The sequence below is a fragment of the Lactuca virosa genome, chromosome 4 (assembly GCF_052849685.1).
Source record: "Lactuca virosa cultivar CGN04683 chromosome 4, Lactuca_virosa_CGN04683_v6, whole genome shotgun sequence".
NCBI lineage: Eukaryota > Viridiplantae > Streptophyta > Magnoliopsida > Asterales > Asteraceae > Lactuca > Lactuca virosa.
The window spans coordinates 277778565-277799775 of NC_136429.1; positions in this window are offsets into that span (position 1 = coordinate 277778565).

The window sequence follows — 21211 nt, forward strand, 5'->3', positions numbered from 1 at the left end:
GAGATCTCTACCTAACTTGGTGTTTATACACTCGACATCTCATCAGGGAAAAACATCACTACATTCCTTAGCATGCTCCGTATTAAAGAGACTTATCTTCTTCCTTGAACTCTCAATCGCACGAGTCAAGAATACCTCACATCACCGTGCTAGGAACTTGAGTGCCATCATCATAGGAATTGTAGGAGAAAGAATACACAATAGATTTTTCTCTCGTAAGACATACCCTCTCTCGACAAGATGAATACGCATATACTCTTCAACACAGAGAATTTTAGTCCCGTTGGCGGAAAACCAAACCATACTAAAAACAACACCGAACCACTAGATCCCAAAAGGAAGACAATGTTAAGGAAAATGTGGTCATCTACAAATATTTCACACACATCAAACATCTTACTACACAGAGACTAGATTTCCTACATCCGCATTTCTATCTAACGTCGAAGTCAACAGACTCTAAGGTACATCAAAAAGAGCACAAAGGAGAACAATGACACAAAAAGGTCTACCAACCATACATCCATTCTAACTTTGAGTACTGATCACCAGGTCCTCGGGTTTCTTCGTGGTTCCTCCAGCCCCAAATATATATCATGTGCTTATGATAGTACGGGCCCAATACTAACATCCACACATATATATTTGCTTCTGGAATTACCATGAAGTTATTTGTGTCACTTGTTTAGATTAAAGATCGGTGCACCTATTTTGCTTCATGGATTCCATAACCCTTGAGAGTCCATAGACTACGATAAAACATCTCTTCCTGTTCTGCCACCGACCAACGATAAACAAACAACTTGCGAGGCTTGTTGAATACATGCAGTCCAATCATTACTGCAAGATGATCTTCCAATTCCTCGATACGCGAAACACTATTCGAACTATGAACACTCTAGGATAACTAATCTTGTGGGTCACGAGGAATTCCCCCAACGTCGAGAGATATTTACGATTACAGGATCTGCGAGAAAAAGAGAGGATGTTTCGATATTAAAAAGAAATAAATGTCCTAAAGGCATATAGAAAATAACATGTAACTCTCAACACATACCCTCCCCCCCCCTTAAGAATCCTAGAGCACCTAACTGAGCCAGTCTACACTGTGAGTCTGAACACTGTCCTCTGTATTCAGTTCACTCACAGCATGGCTCTGATACCAACTTGTAATGTCGTGATTTTCACCAAAAAAAAATTTTCTTTTTAAAACATTTATTTACCAGAATACATTAGCGGAAGACTTAGTTTTTAAAACATTTTCAAATCACAACATTACCTCCAAAATCAAAATCATGATTCTAACTCGTTTAAAAGTAAACAAAGTACTTTAAAGTAAAGAATCAAAACGTGTCCACGAGTGGTATCGTTAATATAAATCTACTACCCATAAGAACCCCTCTCACCAAGGCCAATCTTCTAAACTACCTGCACCAATCAAGGCACAAAAGAGAGAAAATACAAGTGTCAGCCCCCGCTGAGTGAGTTAATAAAGTTGCACATAAAACATACAAACCCCAAATGGGTCAATCATTCATTTTATGATGAAGCATAAAAATGATAGACAAATACCACTTAGAAAACAACCACATATCATAATTATTCAACCGCAAAGATGCATATATGTTTAATCACAATTCTACCACATAACATATATGATCAACAAAATACCACATAAGCAACCGCATAACATATAAATAATCACATTTCATATTTAAGCAACCTTTAATTGTTCAACCTTTTATTAATAACCAACCATTGTTATATATTCAACCTTTTAATATGCAACCAACCTTTTGTTACATGTTCAACCTTTTATTAATAACCAACCTTTGTTATATATTCAACCTTTTAATATGCAACCAACCGTTTGTTACATGTTCAACCTTCTATTATATCTATCCAACCGATTGATAGAAAAGTGTCTCTTAGTGCTACCTAACCCAAGAGAAACACCCCGTTCACTACTTGTGTGCACGGCCAGCCGAATGCTCTAAGTGGCTCATGACTTCCACCCGAAACACCAACCCCGTGACTCCACTTTCCCTACTCCGACTTTGCAAAGTACAAGTACCCCACGGTGTCGTTCAGGATCGGTACAAACGGTGCCAATTCCAACGATACACCTCCCGATTCCCACGTGATGTTTGCGCTGGCCGCGAACGAGGGACCAACATCACTCCAGCCCACGAACACCGAAGTGCCCGCAAACCATGTGTCACACGGTCATCTAGAAAGACCGGCAACTAATCACCATTGTGGCTATAGCTCTTCCTATAGGTACTCTTTCAACCTAGTAGGCACCCTCAATGATCCGGATAAGGTTTTATGCAAAGATCATGAACTACCCAAACCCTCTACGCATAACCCCGCAATGTCATTTATACATCAAGTAAAGCATGTAATTCATAAAATATAAGTGTGTATATATTCATAATCCAACACATCAAATCACTTCCATACATCATTCTATCAAGCAACTTAAGCTAGTGTCATATACATCAAGTTCATCAAGGTGTAAGCAACATAGCAATTAGGTCATGACATGGCAATAGCACAAAGCATATATTAGCATCACAAATATCATATCATCATCAAGCACATCTAATGACATGGTCATCCTAAAGTGAATCAAATCACCATCTACGAATTGTACGTTTCAATAATGCAACCTTAGTGAGTTAAAACTACGAACTCACCTTGTTCTGCGATAATAAAATAATACACTTATGCGTCGTTTCGTAAGCTCCTTAATCCTCAAGGTACCTAAACAATAAATATATATTTTTTATTTAGTTTAGGCTTTCAATATTTTAGATTACAAGTTAATCGCCTATTTGGTAGTGAAATCAATATGGCATAAAATTAGAATACATAGCTATGGTCATAAGTAAGCATGCAGTACAAGTAATTATCCCAAAATACCATTAATGAACTAAAATGGTATTAAGGGTTGGGTTATTTAACAGATACCGTCCATAATATATCTATTTAATTTTTCTTAATTAAAAGTATCCCTACATTCTTGAAAGGACCTAACACAATCATATTAATTGTAAGCCCTTACACCAAGCCATCAAATATAAAAATAATCATTAATTATTCTAATAACTGATTATAAACCCAACATTTATTTGTATTGTTAACACTAATCTCATAGTCTTGATCAATAATTCTGTTTTACTCATGTATCCACAAATCATTTGATCTCTTTATTAACCTAATGAATAAATTATAATTCATAAAATTTATCGGCTTATATAGTATGGCATATGTATATATTTTATTAAAGCAATGAAATACATATACTAAAATCTAAGCCACCGTAACTCCACTTAATTTTAAATAATTAACCATGTAAATGTATCTTTCTTCTTTTCGTTAAAGTCATAAGCAAACTTAAGACCTCATCCAAGTATTTTGTTTAATATTATTAGACATGGAAATTCTTATTACTTGTTGGGTGTTGTATTTCATGCAACTAGCATTTACCCTCAACCATTATAGACTATAACTTGATAACGAAGGAAGAAGCACGTAAACAATGTACAAACAACCCAATCACAACCACCCTTTGCACGGTGGTGGTGTTGTGGCGGAATCCGGCAACCATGGTTTCCGGTGGTGGTGATGACGAGAGTCAAACCATAAAAAGATAACACACGAGACTAGAATCTTACCACCACGATGTATGGCCGGAAAACACTTCAACCCGCTGCCTCAATAGGCTTCTGCCGGAAACCAAGGGCAACCGGAATCTTGCTGGAAACCTAGCCGTTCGCCAGAAAACCTTCACAACTAGCCGACAGCCTCTCCTCTGCTTCTCTCTCCCTCTCTCTCTCTCTCTCTCTCTCTCGTGGATAACGAAGCAATCAGAAGGAAGAGTGTAGCCGTTTTTATTAAGAATGGGGGAACGACATTAAATCCATCGGGGTAACAGACGAAGAAAGAAGAGGAAAAGATACGTTGGTTCCTTGTTTCAGAGTTATTGAATGAACTTACAACTTTGGTCCCCAAGTTTGTTCCATAATAACGATTTAACTCCAAAATCCAAAAGCACCTCATTTTATTACTTCCAAGAATATTACTATAACCCCTGGACTATATTGGTTATATTTATGCTAACTATTACTATAAATTAATTAATTAATTTAAATACCTTTTAATTATTAAATCATTCTTTTAAAGTATTAAATTAACAACCTTTCTATTTAATTTACTGGTTTTATAACTTAGAACCGGAATAACTTGACAACAATTAATTTTCGAATAATGGAAAGCTAACGTCATTGACGAAAGGATTTTCGGGTCGTTACAGATTAGATATAAAGATAGTCCTTAATAAAACACTCAAATGTAATATTAAGGCTAGGACCCAACACAATATTCTGTAACTTAGAAGAGGGATGCCGTAATCCAAGCTATAAAATATTTGAAGGTAGGTGAATGACGATTCACCAATTTCCACCATGAAAAACAAAATAAATTATTAGGTTTTAATTGGTTTTTGAAACTCCTAGATTCTTTGAGATTCATTGAACTTTTCAATGGCATGTTTCAATCTCGAGTGTGCCCTTCAGGTTTTGTGACTGGGATGCTGAGGATCACAAAACAAGGTGTGAAGTAACCACGCAAATTACTTGGTACCCTCAATATTTACCCCTCAATCGATGTGTCGGTTAACCACACGTGCTCCATCGAGACTATGATAAATATTAAGTCACCCTTTACCTACCTTGTTAAGTCCAGGTTAGTGTGTCGGTTAACCACACACGCTCCACTACCGACTTAATCAAAGTGCAAAGTGTAATTTCATGGAATAGCACCTTATTCACATTTTCCTAAAGTAACTAAGATTGAGAATTATAAAAAAAAACATTTAGTTACTTTATTTTTCATCATACTTTTAATGAAGATTTAGAAGTCCTTGTCCTACCCGTTCGGTTAACGACCCTCCACCAGTCAATGAAGCGGTGGGTGAGAGTGGACACTCATTAAGCTGCCATTTTATAGGCAACAACCTTATACCCCCCTTATAGACCGGCTTCTTGAATGAGGCCTACTAACGGTAAAACGACTTGGTTCTTATATATATATATATATATATATATATATATATATATATATATATATATATATATATATATATATATATTATTAACTTATAATATTATAAAGTATAAGGGTTGAATTTTAACTTTTAAAATTCTAGGGGTTGGAACTAAAGTATTTAAAGTGACTTTACATGTGCCAAAACTTGAGGGCAAGTTTTGTAACTTTCAAAACTTTTCATCTTTCATAACTTATGAGTTAAAGATGTAATAAAATGAGTGACTTTTCATTTTATGTAACTTATGTGTTTCTTTAATTGACTTTAAAAGAAAGACTTTTGGTAATCCATAACTTGAGGACAAATTATGGATTCCATTAAAACACATAAAGATCATGAATTAAACATTTAAACAAGTAATTCCTATGATCTATCAAGAACTCATAAGAACATGAATATTCCTATCAAAATTTCAAGTACATATGAACACATATAAACATGAAATTTTGATATTAGCCATTGTAAATGGATTAGAACAACCATTACACCATCTAAAACAAGTTTTATAACACCAAAACAGTTTAGGGTAATGTTTCTAGTCCATTTCCAGCAGCAAAACTCGAAAATCTGCATTCAGGGGCTCCTACTCGTCGAGTAGGATGAATTTGGTCTTGGACTCGTCGAGTCCCCCCATGGACTCGGCGAGTTCATGCTTCAGAATGCAGAAAAAATGAGTTTTTTCACAATTTTGCATCAAGTATCAAACAAACAAGCCTTGGCTCTGATACCACTGAAGGGTTTTGAGCATTCTAACACTCCTATGGTGTACATGCAACCCTAGAAACCTTGGATCTATGTTTTATCTTGTAGTAGTTAGGATTCCTTGAAACCCTTGTGAGCCTAGCACCTCAAGTGTGATGCCTCAAATGTCTCACACAACACCAAATGCACTTGGAATGACTTAGAGAGAAATGTTACACTTCTTGAAATCGGATAGACCTCACTTGTATGCATAGTAGTCGATTTTGGTGAGCATAAGGATGCTTATATAGTGTGTTACAATTAGGGTTACACCATGTAAACCCTAATTGTCATGACCTTTCATTTCCATGACCCATGGGTTCTATAACCACCATGGAGCATCCATGGAGCATCCTATGGGTTTTAGCCCAACTTGACAATCCATGGAGCATTAGCCCACTATATAAGTATGGATAATTTACACAATCAACCCATATATTTAATTAGTCTTCTTTTGATCACTTAATTAATTCCAAATTAATTCTTGATCAATACTAATTAAATAATACTATTAATATATTAAAACTTATAATATATTAATAAACCTTAAGTGTTATTTCTTTCATTTTAGTCTATCGAAATGCATGATGTCGTGCAACCCAAATGGACCATGCTAATCGGGTCAAGTACATTCCAGAAATAGTTATGAACTTAGACACCTAATCAAACAAGGATAACTATCATTTGGGCATGCCTTATTGAGGTCCGTGAAGTCAACATACAATCGCATCGTACCGTCGTGCTTTTTCACTAACACCGAGTTTCCTATCCACTTGGGGTGTTAATTCATATATGTTGCATCATTGTGGATTTATTGTTTAGTCCATTTTTGTATAAAGGGTTGGGTCTATCCACCCATTATTTATTATTAGGGTTTTACTATTTAAAGTGCATGCACGCACCGTATCTTTTAATGGTCTAATCGTCAATCTTGTAAACCCTACACAGCCTTTACAGTAGCAGTTCTTAATCGAGCTCTTCTAAGATTGTGCTTATTAATCATTCGACACAATATTTATCTTCTTTCTGTGTTTTGATTCTTTTACCTGTTTGAATCTATTCGATCATTCAAGTTTTAATCTTAACGATTGGTATCAGAGCAGGAGACTGTGTAATTCATACGCATCTCTTATGTTAAAGAGCTATTAGGGTTTCCGCTTTAATAGGATCTGGAGTCTGCCGTCTTCTTTGATTTCATCAATTACAAACGTTGAATCTTAATTAATCTTTATTTTACCCTAAACTCGATTTTAGGTTTACACATCTGATTCTTACAAGTTTTTATCAATTCGACAACATGCAGCCTGACGATTCTCACGTTAACTCAATCAAACTCTCAAGCGGCATTGGTTCTACAACAAGGATCCCTATACTTTTTGTAACGATTATGAAGTGTGTGCACTACACTTTGAGAATTACATGCTAGGGCTTGAAGACAATGGTTCATTGATATGGGATGCAATAACCAAGGAGATGTTTGGTCATACAGGTACAAAAAGAGTTATCAAGACTCAAGCAGAGTACAACGATCTTCTTCTTGAAGTTGCTGATATTCCTAAAGATGAAAAGGACAAGCTAATCAGCAATGTCAAGGTTATGAGGATTATTCTCTTTGCTTTACCAGCCGACACGTTTCGCTTAGTGAGCTTGTGCGAAACTGCAAAAGAAATATAGGATAGCCTTAGGGAACTATACTCAAACGACGCAGATCTTGAACATTCCATCCAAACTCTATTACTTTCGGAGTCTGGAGCTTTCGTTCAGAAGCCTGAGGAGAAACTGGACCAACCGTTCAACCGTTACAACCATCTATTGAGCAAGATGGTTAAGCACTAGATCAAACGTGAACTGATAGAGCAGAAGGTCACGTTCATGAACGGGTTAAGATCTGAGTGGAAAGTTGTGGTGTTGATGGTTAAAGCACACGAGCAGTTCAAAAATTACTCCTTGGCAAAGCTCGTTGGTATTCTGAGGTCACATGAGGACGAAGTGACCAGTGAAGGAAAAGTCGTTTCTAGCATGGGTTCATTAGCTCTTGTGGCAAAGGGAAAGAAAGTTGTTGATGATGGTTCGGAGTTTGATCTCTCCGATTGTGAACTCTCTAAAGAAGAGTATGTTATGATGGTGTCCAACCCCAAGAGGTTTGCAAAAAAGACTTTCGGTCGCAACAAAAACCGAAACTGGCAAGGTAGTTACAGTTCGGAGAAGGTGAAAGATGAGAGTGCGAACAACTCTCAAAAGGAAGAAGCGAAGAAAGAAAAGAAGCTTGTAGGTGACTCTGGCTATAAATGTAATTATTGTCATGGCAAAAATCATTTAGCAAAGGAGTGCATGCTAAGACGTATGAATGAGAAGAAAGAAGAGGAGGATGATGAGACTTATTTCCTCAGAAAGCTGGTGGAAATCAAGAAGAAGAAAAATGTTGATGAGACTAAACCTGCTTTAATTGTGTAGGAATAGGATGATGAGTTTGGTAGAGTCGAAGTGTGGTCGACTGACTTTGAGGACGAAGAGGTTCGTAGGCCAACTCACGGGAGAAGCTTCATGGCGAAAGATGATGTTTCACAGTCCAATGCAAGGTGCTTGATGGTGACCAATGAAGTTTCGGAGCTTAGAGGATATGCTACTGAAGGCGGATGTGTCTCCGACAGTTGTTTCACTGCAAAACCTGTCCCTGAGCAGATCATCGAGTGTGAGAAGGTGATAAACAAGGTACACACCATTCTTAAATCTCTAAATATTCATGTATCTCAATATGATACTGAATTAGATGATCTAAAATATACAGTATCTAGTTTCAGTTAAAGTTTAAAAAGAACACGTTTGAATAATTCTAACTTAACCGATCAAATCGGCAGGGTTTCGAACAAAAGTGAAGAGTGGCGCATGTGGATTGACAGTTGGAGTTGGATTTGTCTAGGTCTAGGGATGAGTTGATTTATTTGCAAAGAGATAATTTGGGGCTTTTAAACCAGCGAAACATTTTTTGTTTAATTCATAAAAGACTTTATTTTAATATTACCCGGTTACATCTTGATTGTGAAATTGGAAAGAAAATTCATAAGATGATTTTTCCCTTTCTTGAATTGAAAGAGGACGAAATCGATGCAGATTGTTACAGGTGTGAATCCATCGTCTCATCTGAAGAAGTCTCGGATGCTTACAGAATAGGACTGGACAAAATTGAATCTTTCATACCGTCCAAAGATCACAAAATATGTTGAAACAACTTTTAGATGAGAATGACAAAGAGAAAATTAAATCTGATACTGTACCGATTTTTGACTCATTAAACACTAAGTTAAGTTCAGATTATAAACTTAATGTTGAAAATACATCTGAATTCGATGATGATAGTGATATGAGTGAAATCTCTGTGGAGGATGAGGTTGATTGCTCAGAATTTATTAAAAGTGAACCTGAACCTGCGAAACTCTTAATTTCTGAAAATTCAGTTGAGTTTGCACGTTTTTCTGAAGTTAAATCAAAATTTTTAAAAGAGAAAGCAACTGTTTTCCCAAAGGTACAAACTGTTTCTAATCAGGTTTTCGCAACCAAGGGACTGAATAAAAATCAGATTGTAGAACTAACGTCCCTGGTCAAAGAAGACTATAAAGATGGTTGTGATGAATTTTTCTGGTCGGCTCCTATCGATAATGCAGAAGAAACGAAAGGTCTCTCTGAAATGACATCTTGGAAAACAAAGGGCAGATATGTAGCAGAACCGCTGAATAAAGTCAACTCAAGCTACGAAAAAGGGATTCCAAGTAGAACCAAGAATGTTCCAAGTGATACATCATCCGTATAGACCGAAACGTCCCTTAGAAAGCCAAAATCTAGGGAAAATGTTCATAAATCCTTTGAGCAGTTCGCAACTCAAAAACGTCAAATAAATGCGAGATATAGCAAAAATCTGAAGGAAAGAAAGCATTTCTGGATCCAAAAATCCCAACTTTGTTTATCAAGAAAAATCATCCAATCCAAATGTGAAAGTCTCTTCACATGCGAAACCTAGGAGTTTTCCACGAACTCAATCTCAGTCTCCATAGGTTTCAAAATCTCTTTGATTTTTGTAGGTGATTCGTGACGAGCCTCACATGGACCCAAACAAATTTGGGTTCCTAAATCTCTTTGATTTTTGTAGGTGATTCGTGACGAGCAGTTTGACTCCGAATTGTATATTGATAGTGGTTGCTCACGTCACATGACAAGAAGGAAGGAAGAACTGCGAGAGTTCAGGGCGTTAAAAGATGGTGGAAGAGTGAAATTTGGAAATAATTCATTTGGAGAAATAAAGGGTAATGGAATGATCACGAATGGGGAATTTTCCATTCGCAAGGTCACATACGTGGAAGGCTTACAACACAACCTCATAAGAATTCCGCATTTTGTTGTTGGTACTGGATTGAAAGTTTCGTTTGATGATGAGGGATCTGAGATTATCAAAAAGGAGACAAAAAAATGCTCTTAAAGTCAAAGCGCAAAGGTGAGATGTATCCACTCAATCTGAACCCGATCAAAGGGAAGCCTATTATTTGCCTACTTACGAAAGCGTCTACAGATGATAGTTGGTTGTGGCACCAAAGACTCTCACACCTAAACTTTAAAGGCATTAATAAACTTGTTCTTGGTGATCATGTGCGAGGGATTCCTCTCTTAAAGTTTGATAAAGAACATCTTTGTGCAGCCTGCGAAATGGAGAAGCAGAGCAGGAAGAGTCATCCAACAATTATGAATACGAAATCATAGAACCACTTGAACTCTTGCATATAGACCTTTGTGGTCCTTCTGCAATTGAAAGCATTGGTGGTAAAAAATATATTCTTGTAATTGTTGATGATTTTTCTATATTTACATGGGTACATTTTCTTAAGCAGAAATCTAAAGCCACTCTCAAGCTCAAGGATTTCATAAAGTAGATTGAGATACAACTGCGAAAGCTGGTTCGTAACATTCGCAGTGACAACAGTTTGGAATTCAAAAACTAAGCGTTTGAATAATTTCTGACTGCGAAAGGAGTAACTCACAACTTTTTGGCTCCTTATACTCCTCAACAGAACGGGGTCATTGAAAGACGAAACTATTCTTTGTGTAAAGCTGGGAGAACCATGCTGTCATTTGCGAATCTGCCACATTATTTCTAGGTGGATGCTATTGGAACATCCTGCTTTAATCAAAATCGATCAATCCTTAATAAGCAATTTTCTGTTACTCCTTATGAGATTATAAATAATCGAAAACCTAATATCAATTTCTTTCATGTATTTGGTTCCAGTTGCTTTATCTTCAATTCAGTAGAGCAAATGAACAAATTTGATGTGAAGGCTGACGAAGGTATTTTCTTGGGGTATTCTCTAACTTCCAAGGCATATAGGGTTCTCAACAAAAAGTCCAAAAAGATAGAAGAAACCTACTATGTCACATTCGATGACAATTATTTAAAGAAGTATCAGAAGAATGACAGTCAATCAAAGGAAATCTTTCCCGTGAAAAATCCGATGACAATTCCTCTGTCCAACCTTTATGAGGAATTCATGAGCCTATTTGACGAGCCTGACAAGGCGATCTCTTTAGAATCTAAGGTAACAGACAACAAAGAAGACGAACTGAAATAGATTATTGATGCTGTTGCGAAAGATATGGAACATGAGCACCCCACTCCGAAAGACTCTGAAATTTCGTCTCAATCAAAAGGTGAGAATGCTACACTACAGGGGGAGGGTTTTACTTCAACCTCTTCATCTCATACACCTATTCCGGGGGAGAACGAAACCCCTGAAATCAGCAAAAAACCACCACTCTAGGGGGAGGGTTCGACTCTGAATGAAGAAGAACATACATCATTCGAGGGGGAGAATGAAAATGTGAATGATGATTCTGATGTGCAGTCAGGGTTTGAAGAAGTAAATGTTGAATTGGATCCAACCTATGATCCTAATTACCCTCCGCTGACCAAATGGACCAGAGATCATCCAAAAGCTCAAGTAATAGGATATTCATCTTCAAGAGTTCTTATGAGAGCACAACAAAAGGCGAAGCGGACTGCATTATTCTCTAAAGTGGAATATTGCATGTTCAACTCGTTTATCTCCAAAACTGAACCTAAAAATATTCAAATTGCTCTTGATCATTCTGATTGGGTGCAAGCAATGCAGGTGGAGCTCAATGAATTTGAACGAAACAAGGTCTGGAGACTTATTCCCACTCCAAAGGATGCATCTGTTGTTGGTCTAAAATGGGTGTTTCGTAACAAGCTAGACAAAGAAGGAAATGTGATTCAAAACAAGGCGCGATTAGTAGTTAAGGGGTATTGCCAGGAAGAAGGCATAGATTACGAAGAAACATCCGCACCAGTTGCAATACTGGAATCAGTTTGCATCTTCTTAGCATATGCAATGCACACGAACTTTGAAGTATATCAGATGGATGTCAAGTGTGCCTTTCTGAACAGGGAACTAGAAGAAACAGTGTATGTCGAACAACCACAAGGGTTCATAAACGAAATATATCCAGACCACTGTTATATTCTGGAAAAAGTAGTTTATGGTCTAAAGCAAGCTTCAAGAGCTTGGTACGAAACTCTTACTCGCTTTTTAAAACAAGTTAAATTTAAACAAGGATCGGTCGACCCAACCTTCTTTCACAAGAAAGACGGTGACCACTTGATGATCGTCAAAATTTATGTTGATGACATCATCTTCAGATCAACTAACCCCAGCATAACTGCTGAGTTCCGAAAATCGATGGAAACTAAGTTTGAGATGAGCTCCATAAGTCCGATTAACTTTTTCCTTGGTTTGAATATAAGACAGAGTTAGGAAGATATCTTTATTAATCAGGAGACTTATACAAAGACCTTACTTGCTAAGTTTGGAATGGTGGGAGATTCGAAGATGAAGGTTACAATGGCATTCGGAACGAAACTAACACCGCCTCTAGATAAACCAACTGCTGATATGACACTCTATCGTCAAATGATAGGTTCATTGATGTATCTAACAGCTACTCGTCCAGACATCATGTTTTCTGTTTGCCATTGTGCCAGGTTTCAAGCGAATACTTGTGAACTCCACATGATTATTGTTAAGAATATCTTCAGGTATCTCAAACGAACATCCTCGCGAGGAATTTGGTACCCTTCAAGTTCAGGTTTCTTCGTGCAAGAGTTTTCGGATGCTGATCTCGGAGGTTGCGGTTTGGATCAAAAAAGTACAACGGGAGGATGTCAATTTCTTGATGGCAAACTCGTAAGTTGGCAATCTAAAAAGCAAACTTGCGTCTCCCTATCAACTGCTGAAGTAGAGTACATAGCCGCTGCCTCTTGTATTTCACAAGTTATCTGGATTCAAATTCAACTTCGTGACTATGGCATCAATATGAAGTGAATCCCCTTGTATTGTGATTCTGAGAGCGCCATTCGCATATGTCACAACCCAATGCAATAGTCAAAGACCAAACATATAGCACTGAGGTACCACTTCATCAAGATCATGTGGAATATGGAAATGCAGAGATACACTTTGTTAGATCCGTTGATCAGCTGGCCGACATCTTCACGAAAGCCTTGCCTGAACAAACCTTTAATCGCATTCTTCAAGGCTTAGGAATGATAGAGACTGAATCTGTTTCGAAACCACCTTCGCACTCGTAAACTTTACGTTGCACTGCGAATTGGTGTGAATGCTCGCAATGACTCGCAGTCCATTGTTCATACTGTGAATTGGTGCGAACGCTCGCAGTGACTCGCGGTCCACTGTTCACTCTGCGAATTGGTACGAATATTCGTAGTGAGTCGCAGTCTACTGTTCATTCGTGGTTCGGAACTTCATGTATCCTTTGTACATTTTCTTTGTTCCTATTCACTTATTTCTGTTTTTATTTTATTTTTTCAGAAAATCCAAAATCCAATTTTTTTTTATTTATTTCTCTTTTTATTTCTTTTTCAGATAATGGAAAATCCAAAAATATTTTATTTCTTTCTGTTTTTATTTCGTTTTCAGAAAATCAAAAATAAAAAAAAAATATTTTCTTTATTTTCATTAAATATTTCTTTTATTAAAATATTCAAAAATACCAAAAGTATTAGTTAATTGAGCAGGTTTAAAGGCACATATATTGGTGATCTCAATTACATTTTCCTTTCTCTCCTATTTATTTTTTTCCTTTTTTTCTTTTCTTTGTTAAAACTTGAGAATCGGATGTAACTCTCCCCATCTATATATATATATATATATATATATATATATATATATATATATATATATATATATATATATATATATATCGGACATTGGAGATTCAAAATATCCGAAAATTTAGAAAATGTTGAATCGGATTTTTGAATACAAATATTTTTAAACACCCCTAACCACATTATTAAAAAAATTAATGAAGTGCAATTTTTTAATATACTATTTATCAGTCGGGTTATTTCAATAAAAGACCTTGAATTTTGACATTTTTCTTTCTTTTTAGACCTCAAACCTTTTTCTTTTTCGAAGAAGACTCAAAGTTTACCTGTTACTTGTTATTTTAGACCACAACCGATAAACTGATGTTTTTTTTCATAAAAAACCCTACATTTTGTATTTTTTCCAAATTAAACGTAAAACGTTTTTTAAAAAATTATAAAACGTCAAAATTAAGAATATTTTAAAAAATACTGAAATAAATCTAAAATGTAATTAAATTAATTTAAAAAAAACAAACTTAAAAGAGTTTTTAATAATTTTATGACTTTATTATAGATAATTAACAAATGTATTTTATGTATTATTGTATAAAAAATTAAAATTAAATTGTACGAACTAACATATATATATTTGATAAAAACCAACAAACGTTGGTCATAAAGTTATACCTAGACATTGTAATTATGGATAAAAGAATTTAACACATAAAATGGATGGAAATAAAAACCAACAAACGTTGGTCATAAAGTTATACCTAGACATTGTAATTATGGATAAAAGAATTTAACACATAAAATAGATGGAAATAAAATTTGATTTTAAATGAAAATTTTCAAAATTTCCATCTTACCTTTTCAATTAAATAAATTAAAAATTGGGCATAAATATTTTTCCCAAGAAATGAATGATATTGCACTAAATAATGTTTTATAATATTTGGCACAAAAAATAAAAGATAATATTATGATTTTTTTTTTCATATCTATATATAAAGCTACAACGACCATTTTTGTAATTAAATAGTTATTTATAAATTTGTCATAAAGGTCATGATTATGTCGTTGAACCATTTTAATTTAAGTATTGTAACTTTTTTTATTAAAAATTGTTTATCATAGATAAAGTTGGAATAAATCCAAGTTTTTAAAAAAACAAATATATATGTGTTTTTTAGGCTACAATATGTTTGAAGAGGTTTGAAGACTCTGGTTCACGTCTGTGAAAAAAAAAAGAATGCACATACCTTTTGAGGTCTGTAGTCTTCAAAAAAAAACAGTCTGTAAAGCCTAATGTCTACGTGTGGTATTCTCGGCGCAGACAAAAGAGGCCAATAAAATCTGCAGGCAAGAAACAAACAACACCTAAATTGTCTCTTTCACTTGTGAGCTTAGCCGACATTCTCTCTCTCTCTCTTTGTGAGCTTCATTTGTTCATCTTCACCGAAGCTATCGTTTCCCACCACCGATTTTGAGTTCTAAAGCCACCGAAGCTATCATATTTTTCGGTATGTATTTGGTGTGTATTCTGATTTATATATCTAATTTATGCATAATCCAATGTATCTGATTTACACTGAAGCCATTGATGTGTATTTCTTAGTGTGTATGTGATGTGCATCTCAATCAGATTTGTGAAAATGCACCGAAAAAGATGTGATTTCTTTATTCACAAATCAAGGAAACCCTTTAGACATTTCATTGAAGATTATGATGAATTTTGGATGGTTATGCTTATGATGGTTGGTTGTTGGTGTTGGTTGTTGGTAATTGATAATATCAACATATCTTGTAATGAGAAGCTATTTGTGAGCTTAGTTCATGGATAGTATTAAACTGTGTCAAGAGAATATAAAAATAATGTAGAAAAGCATGTCATGTTAGATAGAAAGTCAACTATTGTGGTGTTCTTGCCGCAAATTGGATTGAGATATTTTGATTTTGATGTTATTTATCACATAAGTTATGTGTTTCTCAAGTAATTATGCATTATCTTTCATTCAATTCTATGTTAAGAAAAATAGCTATTTTTTCAATTATGCATTATCTTTCATTCAATTGGTTAATTTGAACATTACCATCTATGTTAAGAGAAATAACTATTTTTTTTATTTTCTCTTTATTCATTCTAATTCAATATTATCAATGCCCAAGTACTTCATTAATGTGATAGATAAAATAGATGATGACCGATTTGGAGGTATGATGAAGGGCGCATATCTTGTTACTTTCAGTTATCTATTTTATAAAATTTTGATATTTATTAATTAATAATATGTTTTTGTTTCAAAATCGTATTAGTTCGTGGGAATTATTTGGTGGCACAGCTCCTCAATAATGGAAGTATACGGAGAAAATTAGAAGAAAATATGTTTTTATTTTTAAGCTATTTAAGCTTATTACAGACTTATAGGATGATGATTTGTTGTTCTTGTTAAATTTATTATTAAACTTTTATTCTTATTTACTTATATTTTTTTAGGATTAAAGTTAAAATTATTAATTTTTGAAATAATTAATGATCTCTAATTAATTGTAACCCCGTGTTCCGAATCGCTAGCTATTTGGGTGTGGGTGATGGTATGAGGATGATTCGGGCATTTGGAGTTAGTTTGGAGTGAAGGGTATTTTGGTAAACTATCAGCTCGGGCTTTTATGGAAGTTGGATGTTTGTTCGGGATATTTTAAGGCAGGTATTAGTTGTTTAAGGCATAGAGTTTCTTGTTACCTTTTCATGGATATAAGGATGGTCGGAATCGGAGTTGTATCGAGAAAGTTATGGCCTTCAGAATGAATTAGGGTTTAGGGGAAAACCCTAGTACGTGGGGCGTACCAAGGGAGTAAATGAGGCGTACTTATGCGAAGGGAACTACGCCTTGCATATGGAGCTGTACGCTTAGCGTAGTACGAAGTCTGGATCGGGGTGTGAGACTTCGTACGCTGGGAATACGAGGGTTGGTGTGAAACCCTAAATTATGTATTTGTACCCTATATAAGCTTAATGTTAGCCCCTTTCCTTCATTTCTAAGCTAGCCTACACACTCTAAAAACCCTAAATCAACCTTGTAGCCTTTTGTAGGTGTTCTTGAGCTATTGGGAGGCTTTGATGCTCATTTTTTCCCATGGAAAGGAAAGAAGGTAAGCTTGAAGTTGTTTTGCTTGGTGGAAAAGCTTTGGATCCAGAATCATCACCTTATGGGGAAGATTTTGAGGTATCAAGTTTGCATCTTGGCTTGTGTATGATTAGATCTCTTCATGGCTAGTTTATTATCAACTTAGTCTTCTTTTTGGGTTATAGAATGAGTTAGGTTGTTTAAGGGTTTATCCTTTCAGATCCGAGTCTATTTTGGTATCCTTGAGCATAAAGGTGCAAACTTTATGTGTATTATGGTGTCATGCAAGCTTTAAGTCATCTATTAAGTCCCTTTTAAGCTTAAGAGCTTCATTTAGTCATGTATGGACGTAAAGTTGGCAACTTTACGTGATAATCTAGCTCAAGGAGGCCAGATATGTGTCGTGGAAGCTTTGTCTTAATGGATTAAGTGAGAAATCAAGTTTTGGCTAGATAGGGTGAGTGTGTTAGGCGTACAAGCAGGTACGCGCAACGTACAAGCCTCCAAGCGAGTACGTTGCGCGTACATGCTTGTACGCCCCGTGTACTCGGTCTGAATGGGCTTAGTGTGATTAGGCTTTGGTTTGGGCTATCTTCTGGGCTTGGATTGCTTGGGGCTTTGTTGGACCATCTGTAGACTGTGTTTGGATTCGGAAAAAGTTAATGGGCTTTAAGGTAAGGCCCATGTAAGGGTTTGGGCCCAATTTGGAAAATTGGGCCATAAGTGGGCTTCAGATGATTATTGGTTTGTGGGCCTTTATGATTGAGATTTTTGACCTTAGTCTTGGACCAAACTAGGCAAGGGGTAAAATGGTCTTTTACCCATATATGTATTATTGGATTAGGTTTGGATCCCAATTGTTAACTGGATGTTATTTGTTTGATAGCACGGGGATTTTGGCGGATTTGCAGTCAGAGAGTATCTGTGGGTTTCATCTGTCCGAGGTGAGTCTTCTCACTATATTCATGGGTCGAAGGCGCCAATGTCAGCCCATTACTTGCTATGTGGAATGCTAGTTGTCTTTGTGATACTTGCATGAAAGACCATGGGGTAGCCCATGACACTTGGATATCAGACCATGGGGGAGCCCATGGCATTCCAGATCAAGACCATGGGGGGAGCCCATGACATTTGGATATCAGACCATGAGGAGAGCCCATGGCATTCCAGGTAAAGACCATGGGGGTATCCCATGGTAACTATATGTATATCGGATGATATTCTATAGTTTTATGGTATGTGGTATTTTTGGGAAAACTCACTAAGTTTTGTGCTTACGTTTTTCAGTTTGTGTTTCAGGTACTCTGGTTTTCAAATGGAAGAGCTCGGTATGATTGAAGAGCACATACCACATGTTTCCGCATTCTGTGAATTACTTTGATTTGATGATGTTTTGCTAAATCATGGTTACCTTGTTTTATGGGAAAAAAATGTATTAACGATTTATTAATCTAAAAACAAAAAAAATTATGTCGTGATTTTCAGGACGTTACAAGTTGGTATCAGAGCCTTGGTTTGAGGGATTGGGGCACACTCTCGGGTGTGTCTGAACTCAAACTGAGGATTTGGTAAAGTTTTCCAAAAATAGAAGAAAAATGATTTAAAAAGGGGAAAACAAGTTTTATAAGATAAGAAAAGGGTGTGGTGCATGCAATCAGCCAAGCTCAAGTAAGTTTCACCCATAATACCTATACATGTTATTTGTTATACTTTAATATGTGAATCTGTGAATCGCATGCTAGTTAGGGCTAGGGATCTGCTCAGTTTTTGCATGCTAGAATAATAGGAGAGATGCCTTTATACGTCTATTGTGAGAGCTGGTAGACTTGCATGCTAGTGATGATTAGTCAACGATGGATTGGCCTGTTATGTGATGCCTTGTAGCCTTGGGAGCATTGGATATTATGTTGCGATGGGAATAGTTATTGGTATCAGTACTTGCTCAGTGTATGCTTTAAAAATTGTATACGGTTAGGATCTTATAGCCCTAGAATAATTGATTTGGCCTTATTTCCTGATCCTTGTTTGGTTGTGGTTCTAGGGTAGAGTATTTTATTAACAATCTATTTGATCCTGTTTTGTGTATAATTTCCATGCATGAGGCAACCGACAGTAATATTGGAAAGTTTTATCATGAGTTGTAGTGTGTGGGTTGAATGTCTTATGATCGTTCTATAGATTGGAGTGTTACTGCATGAATGATGCTTGCTTTGTGCTTTGTTGAACTCTTAGGTGATGAGAGTTAGCAACTAAGTGAATATGATTGTATACATGAGGTGGGTGACTGGCATTAAGGGGAGTTCTTCAGCAGCTGCTGGCAAGGTGAGGTCGGTAACCTAGGAAAGCCTAGGGATTGCTTCAGTGGGTTTTGTTGCGCTTTTCAGTAAGTATTTGGTGCATTAGTTGAGAAGGTGACTTAGAGGATTCGGGATGATTCTTGAGGAAACTGTGGATAGGTGTGGAAGATAGTATTGGGCCCGTACTACTGGAAGCACGGGATCCACACTCGAATTGGGGAGAGTCTTGTAAAATCTAAGGAGCTTGTGGGATGAGGATTATTGGGTATGTTCTGACCTTTTGCTCGTTGTTTTTTAGTATGGTGTTGAGCGCTCATAGAGGAGTTTCAGGTTCTGGTTCTGGCTCAGGTGAGGGTACTGAGCCGATTAGTGAGCAGATTCATGAATTCAACTTGTCGTAGATTACCCTCGGTATTTTGGAGAAAACTCATGTGATCTTTGGTTTAGTTAAGGAGGGGATTCTGAAGATCTTGGATGAGCGATTGGGCGCAATTCGTGTTGAGGTTATGGCTATTGTTGGAGCTCGCACTCTATCATTCTGTGAGCGGGAGATCGATTTGAAGCATCTGGGGAAGAGGGGGCCAGATCAGGTGCAGGCAAGGGAGGTGTGACAACCCAAAATTTCCATTTGTATAAACTCTACAGTCAAGCACTACAAATAATAGTCAAATTCATTTCAGTACATTTTTGGCCAGTTTAAAGTCCGTTTGGGTGTTTTTAAAATAAATTCATGAAATGATCAAATAAAAGGAATTATCTTTTAGGAGTGTTGAGTAACAATTAAACAAATAACACCTTAATTAGGTGTTTACGGCCAAACATGAGGAGTTTGGGCCGTAAACTCCCCTTTGACCATGAACTCATGCATATAGCATGAGTTTACTCTTCATTCCTTCATTCTCCAACTTTCAAACTCAAGAACTCCCAACTCTCTCTCAAGTATCATAACACTCTCCTTCCAATCTTCCAAAAATGTAAGTTTTTCTTCACTTGACTTGTTGTTATAACCTTTCATCTAATTGTTATACATCATTTCATCCATAAATTATTCATTTTTACTTAGATCTTCAAGTGTTCTTCAAAACACCAAGAACACACACTAGTGTTCTTGGACCTTAAACACTCTTACAAGCTTCCTATAAGTAAGTACACTCCTCCTAACTAGTTATTTGCTTAGAACACTTGCTAAACCCTTGACAAACATCAAAAACCCTCAAGAACACATGTGTTTACGGTCAAGGGATCTCCTTGAACCGTAAACACCATCAAGTGGTGTATAAATGTCACCAATACCTTCTAGGGTTTGGATATTGGACCAGAACCTTGCATGCATGAGCTAAATACCCCAAATCACGAAATGGTAGGAGTGACCATGAGTTTACGGCCGTAAACTCATGGGTTTACGATCGTAAACTCCAAGGGAGTGGTCCAAGAACCGTAAACTCCAATAAAGGACCATTTTGAGCCCTAGTCCCTTCCTAAGCCTTTGATACAAACCTAGCACACTTCCTTGAGGGGTATAAGACCTTAAAACACACAATGGTACAATTTACCATGAGTTTACGGCCGTAAACTCATGGGGGAAATGACCAAAAACCGTAAACTCTTGTGTTGTTACCAAATGGGAAGTAAACTCCAATGTGAGGTCATACTCTCTTTAGATGCAACCCTTTAGCACTCCTAGCACTTGAAACAAAGTGTTTCCATGTATTAGGGTGTCTATACTTGATTAATTAGTTGTTAAATGACTAATTAGATACAT